Raw genomic sequence first — 7,500 nt, forward strand, 5'->3', positions numbered from 1 at the left:
AGGGGCAACCCTTCATACCAATTGTCACTATCTAGCTCCCCTACTCCCCGGGGAGTTGGTCCCCATTTCCCCTTCACTCCTCACATTAAAAATCGGCCTTGTGCCTAATTTGCTCGGTGGGGGAGCAAATAAATACCATCTGTTCCGGCAGATACTGCAAGCTATGACTAGCTATGACTAGCAAAGACCAGATGTGGGGGCAACCCCACATGCCTGACCTTTAACCAGCTCCCATTTCCCACCTCTCGGGAGCTGGTCCCCCCTTTCCCTTCCCCCTACCTTCACTCCTCACATTAAAAATTGGCCTTGTGCCTAATTTGCTCGGTGGGGGAGCAAATAAATACCATCTGTTCTTCAGATGCTGCACTACAATTTCTTGTCCTCTGTCGGTGGAGGAGAAATCCTTCACGACTGAGACAATTTTTATTTTTGTTCCTTTTCTCCACGTTAAAAAACGACCCTGGTGTCTAACTCTGTCCCGTGGGGAGGCATTGTAAATAGGGACTATAGACGGTGACAAAATAATGTGACGTCAACAAACAGAAAGGAACACAGCACAAATGAAGTTATAAAGAAACTTGTATTGATAGGAAAGAGGAGGACGAAAGAATGTTCCTTTGCAAAAACAGTCGCTTTTGCGGAACTTATCTATGATTCGTCCTTTTAACGTTGTTCGTTTCCTGTGGAGTTTGGCTTGAATTCTTTGGTGCTTCAATTGCTGTCAAAACTTCTCCCACCTGTCTGGTATGAATGACGGAGAAGATTGGAAAAAACTTCGAGGCCTCAACAAGCAAAAGAGGAAGAGAATTCGAAATAACCGCTATCGAGGGGTGGGAGGAATCTGAAAAGGGAAGTCTGTGATTAGTTGTTTTTTCATCAAATCACAGAGCACCCTGTTAGTGACTCCTTAATAATTCCAATACTTGTACAGTTAAATCAAGACATTAAAAAAATGAAAATATCGAAAAAAGGTTATATTGTACGTATCCATTATGGAATGAAGTTCTCCGAAAAAATTTTTTTTTTTTTTTACTTAATTTGATCAAGTAATTATTTTTTTTACAGCGAAAAAACAATTTGTTATGATGATACCGAGCAAAAGGTAGTCATGTTTCGATTTTTAGGAAGAAAAGCTAGTATTAAAGATGAGGAGGGAGTGTCGGCGTTTTAAGCTGAGTTATCTCCCCGTGGCGTGTTAAAAAAATTCAAAGATGGCTACCTTCATTGCGCTCTCATAAAAACGTGTTTTTTCCGCTGTAAAAAACAAAAACAAACAAAAAACAAAAAATAAAAAAAAAATAAATAAAAAAAAACTACTCGATCAAATAGAGTGAATTTTTTTTTTCAGAGATCTTCAGTCCAAAACGGATACGTACAATATAACCTTTTTCTTTTTTTTTTCTTTTTTTTTTTTTTTGATATTTTCATTTTATAATGTGATTAAACTGTACAAGTACCTTTATTACTTTAGGACATAAAACGGACAGGATTAAGATTGACCAGTGTCAAAAAAGATATGTTTCACACTCTCCTGATCATATCGTATAAATCCGATAATGTCGATATTGGTTTCCCCGATATCGTTCTAGTCAGAATTCTTTTGAATAAAAAAAAAAAAAAAAAAAAAAAAAAAAAAACATCGGAGATCATAGGAAGCAGTCACTATAACGGACTATTTTCTCGTGGATTAATGCCCGCTTGCTGACTGATGCGACCACACACTGACCAGTCAGCCACCAGGACGCATTAATCCTAGGTGTCCCTTAAAGGACTATTTACTCCTGTCAGGAACGATCCAGCAGTCAGAGAGGAGCCCAGACCACCAAAGAACACGGACCCATCTCCTCTCACTTTCTGTCCACTGACCCCCCCCTCCCCAGGGTGTGACTACTTCACTGAAGACTTGCACTGGACAGCCTGGGGACACTTCAAGTTTTCTGCTTCCCGACAGTAAAACACCCGAGAACTTTCTGTTCCTTTTTCTTTTCTTTCGCCTTGGACACAGTCCTTCTTATTGTTTAATTATTCCATGTGACTTTGCGTTTTATTAATCTTTTAGGGGTTTTGTGCACTCACGCATAAAAAATACCCGTAGCAGTCACAGAGAACTATTTTCTCTGGTGAATCAATGCCCACCTCTGAGTTCTTCGGTCACAGGCTGACCTATCAGATAACAGGGCGCATTGATTCAACTGCTCCCTAAAAAGTCTTGAGGGAACATCAGTCAGTGAAAACCGGACCTTCAGCTTAGCAACACCTATCCTTTCTAGTCCCCTGTTCACCGGGCATCTCGCTATAGCATTGACGGCCTCCACTTGGAGACAACTGCTATTGGCTAGGGACGTCACAGTACCAACTGACCGACGACAACCTCAAAAGAACTTTCTTTTCCTTCTTCCTTTTTTTTTTTTGCAGTCCGACCTGCCAATTCCTGCTACAAATAAAATAATCTTCGATGTTATTGTTTGAAAAGAAGTTTGTTATTTCTTTTGTGCCTTGTTCTTTAAACATATTTCATTAAGAAGGTAGAAAAAATTACCTCTACTAACTCCCTATAGGACCACATGAAGATTGCCAACATCCTTAATGAAAGTGATTTTTGTGGAACAAACTGGATTCGAATAACAACAAAAACGAAATCTAATTGTCTTTCTTTAACTGCACCCCACTGTAAAAATAATTAGACGCTGCAACAAGAACATGTTTCTCTGTTTTTTGGTCCCCGACAAAAGGAGGGCGGACCTGTAAATTCACCCTTGTCCGTTCGTCTATCCGCACTTTTTTCCAACACTATGCCTTAATTTTTTTTTAAATTTTGCACAAACATACATTAAACATGATATATGCAAAAAAAAAAACAAAAAAAAAACAAAAAAAAAAAACAAACAGAACGGATTTTCCGGGAAAACTCCAGTTGCCCCCCTAGGGGGTCCTTTCGGATTAAAAATGGCTAAAATTGATACTTAAAAAAAAATTAATGCCTGGGATTTTTATAAAAATTTCTGAAAATTTGTAATTAACTGATTTCTATATAATTTTGTTTGTTTATACTTCGCGATAACTGTTGGGACGTGTGTTCCAGGGGCTCTTTTAGTTCTATTAAAAACACTTCATTTTTGGAACTATTTTACCATATTAGTCCAAAATTTTCTGTGTATGTCTATTTAGCAGTTTTGCATGGTGCTGAACTCAAATTTAAATATGTTAAGGTCTTGGGGACTTTTTGGGCTAAATGGGGTGGACGGCAAATGATAGACTTAATTATTGGCTTTTCTTTTTACATGGTGCAGAACTCAAATTTACATATGTTAAGGCCTAAAACTGCACCGTTTGTTCATTTTCACTAGGATTTGACACACCCTGGGGACTTTTGGGGCTAAATAGGGGAGGAGGAATGCTGAACATTGCTGAACTGAGTCATTATTTTAGGCCTCGTTCACTGTGCACTCATGGGGGACCATGCATGCTTCACTTGTTTTTTGGGGATCAAGTAAAGAATAGATACCCTGTAGCAAACGACGCCGCCTGGCGGCGACCGGCGCACATTTCAACTAACACCGGTGATTTGACCTTGACATTAGCACAAACACATGGCGTCGGTTGTTTGTAAACACGTCAAATAGCAAACATGCTCGAATATTCGCCAGCAATTTTTTTTTTTAAATATATTTACAAAACTTCTGAAGATTTAAAAGAAAAATATATATTTACAAAACATTTTTTAAAGTAAGTAACAAAACGAACGTAGTTAAATAAAAGATATTTAAATAAATGGGTGTCTTTCTGTTTCGGATTTTTGCGACCAAGATTGATTTTTATGTACCGTGTTTTTTTTTTTTGGGGGGGGGGTTCTCTGTACGTTTTTAAGACAATTCATTATTTATTTAATTATTCTTTAAAACATTAACTTCAGCGACAATTAATGTATTTTTAAAATAAGATTTTTAAATATTAAATTGTGACAAATATTCGCAAGCAAGATTAAAAAAAAAAAAAAGATATTTAAATAAATGGGTGTCTTTCTGAGTGCGTTTTTTTAATTCATGCAAAAATTTTATTTATTAAAAACAGAAATACCGTAAATATTAAATGTAGCGTTAAATCCCTTTAAAAATTCAGCAAAAGAAAAAAAAACGGAATGAAACTGAAACTGAAACATGCGCATGCGAGTATTATGTTATTTCTAAACAGTTCATTTCTTGTAAGTAAGAAATACTCGCGCTTAAATCGAAACCCAAATATAAAGACACGATACAATAACTATTAGGCCAGCTTGACATTACCTTTAAAAAGTATTTTCAAACCAACTTATACCTAACATAAGGAAGCTGTCATGTTTCACAACCGCGTACGTGCAGTCATGAAACAGTTGACAAACAGATAAAATTCCGATCACCCTCCCTTCCACGTACCAATTTTCAATTTTGACATCTTAGCAGCACTTTTCTCCGATGAAAACCGATTAAAAAGTTTTCCACATGTCTGAATACCTTATATACCAAATTTCGAGTCTGTAGATTAAAGATTCGCTGAGTATATAGGTTGAGAAATGTCCTCACACACATATTCTCACTTTTATAGATATATAGATTACCATGACGGCCGAGCAGTTACACTGTGCAACCCCTTCAAAGTAGAGATCCCTAGGTGTAAGAAGTCCTTCTACTCCAATAATTTCTTCCCCAGAACTGCTAGACTTTGGAACTCCCTTCCGGGATTCTGCTTTTCTAACTGTACTTCACATACATAAGTTCAAGCGTAATGTGAATAGACATATTGCTACTCATCTCCCTTTATAATAATCCTGCAACTTGTGTCCCCGATAATAGCCCCCCCCCCCACTTCAAAGTGGCACTGTGCCTTGTTTGGGGTGAAAATTGAATATATATATATAAAAAAAACAACAACTATCCATCATTTTCCGGCTTGAAATCTTGCTCGTTAAGAGACAAGCAATTTTCGTCCTAAAAATCATTCGTTTCCGTTCTGGAGCCACCTCTAACCCTTAAGGTGTCACCCAATTTTCCCCATTCAAACGACGATACCTTTATGTAACAACTTCGCCGACAAAATAACTTGTCTCTGCAATGCGCGTTGTTGGTTTGATACGAGGAAATTCCCAGAATGTCATGTAAGTATTTTTAAAAATATATCAGATGATATCATTTCATGCTCTAGTTGTTTGCTTCATGAAATACGTTTTGGAAATTCCGATATTCGTTGCAAACTCTTTTGAATGAGTTTGACTTTGCCCTTTAAAAAAAAAAATATTTATTACATCATCATCCCAAACAAGGCACAGTGCCACTTTGATGTATAGGGCTGCTATCAAGGACATAAGTTGTAGGAATACTATACAGGGATTGAGTAACAAGATATCTGTTGAACTTCTGCATGTCAGTACAGTTGGAGAAGCAGGAACTCGGAAGGGAATTCCGAAGTCTAGCAGTTCTGGGGAAGAAACTATTAGAGTAGAAGACTTTCTTACATCTAGGGGTTTCTACTGTGTAGGGGTGGGATTTTTACCTTTGACGTATAACATTTTCCCTTCTTCTTCCACCTGTTCTCAGAAACATCATTGCTCCGGACAACGCCGGGTAGGGACAATCAGTACACCTGCGCGTGCACACACACACACACACACACACACACACACACACACACACACACACACACACACACACACACACACGTTCTCGGCGCGCGCACACACATACACGCACACACACATACATACACTCACTCACACACGCATGCACGCACACGCACACACGTACATACCTTCACGCACGCACACGCACACATACACGCACGCGCACACACGCATGCTCGCACATACACACACACGCATACGCACACACACGCATACGCACACACACGCATACGCACATACACGCGCACACGCACCCACGCACGCACATACGTTCACGCACACACACACACACATACACGCATGTTGTATGCAGCATAAAAACGATGTCGTTTTATTTTTTGCAATGATTTTTATATTTGAAACAGTATTCCAAGTTGAAAATTTCAGTTTTCCCAACCGTTTAATTTCCATTTATTTCTAATCAATTTTTGATAAAGAACAGAAGGTTGTTCGAAATATTTAAAAATGATAATCACTAAAATAGTAGCGTTCTTAATGCTTCATATACCACCACTCACCCTTTGAAACATATACACACACACACATATGTATATATGTTAAAGTTTTCCTTCCCCTAGATGTGGGTGCATCTCACCCAGTGAATTAAACGCGCCCCCAGATATCAGCCTGGAAATTTCTACACCTCAGTGCGAGCAACATTTAAATTATAATTGTGAATTATTCAGGGTTTCTATCCAGTCATGACTGACGGAACGAGAACATTCTACCTCCGTTGTTTAAAGAAAGAGTTTTGTTCGAAATTCTGTGCAGATTTCCGAGTATATAAGAAAGATTCCTGAGTTCGACAAGAGACACTTGAAGAATGTCGGACCTTCTTAAGATGTATCTCCGGAATCATTCTCTCGAACTCGGGAATCTTTCTGTCTAATACGGGAATTCTTTTGTCCAACCCTAACTGGACTCTTTATTAAATTCACGGGCCCGTGGCGTAACGGATAAAGTATTAAGCAAAATTCAGTTTTGACTGACACTCTTCTGAAGGTCCAACACAATTGGGAATTACTTAAGATTTCTAGCCGGCCATGGCTGACAGAACGAGAACATGCTATTCTCGAAATTCTTTGCAAATTCCAAAGTTCGACAAGATACACATGAACGTTACATCGGTCGAAACGTTGTGAAAATAACACTCAAGATGAGAACAGTAGTTCGAAGAATCCAAGTTCAGTTTTACATCGAACGGACCAATTCTCGAAGACAGAGTCAAGCAGTTGATAAAAAAAAAAACGTATTAGTCATGAAGTGTTTTATTCATTTGCTTCCCCACGAAAGCAAATTAGACACTAGGTTGTTTTTAATGTGGGGGGGGGGGCAGCTCCTGCCAAAAGGGGCACTCTAGCAGTTTCCAAATAAATAGTAATTGTCTCAGTATGCCCCCCCCCTACATTGACCAAGGACGAATTACAGAACAGATACTACCCGGCCGGAAGCCCAGGTGAGTCATGAAGTGAACTAAATATGACCGTATTACGAGGTGCCTTAAATAAGTTTCTAGACTCTTTTTCGTATGGGCACTTTTATCGATAGTGCACAGATGCAACATTTGTTAGGTGAAAGTACTGAACAGATAAAAAGCCTCTCCCTCCCCGTGTTAAGAACGACTTTCTAAATAACATTATTTTAGCACAGTCTGTATTCTGCATGAGTATGAGGTGCCTTCAATAAGTTTCCAGACATTTTTTTTCGTACGACCACTTTTATTGCTACTACACACGCGAAAATCTAGTCCCCTTTGAAGTAATCTCCTTCGGCTGCAATGCACTTGTACCATCAACTTCTAGAAGGCACCACAGAAGTTCTCTTGTGTGAGCATGTCAATGACCTTC

Source organism: Euprymna scolopes, chromosome 41 (assembly GCF_053919585.1).
Source record: "Euprymna scolopes isolate OS-2025 chromosome 41, ASM5391958v1, whole genome shotgun sequence".
Lineage (NCBI taxonomy): Eukaryota > Metazoa > Mollusca > Cephalopoda > Sepiida > Sepiolidae > Euprymna > Euprymna scolopes.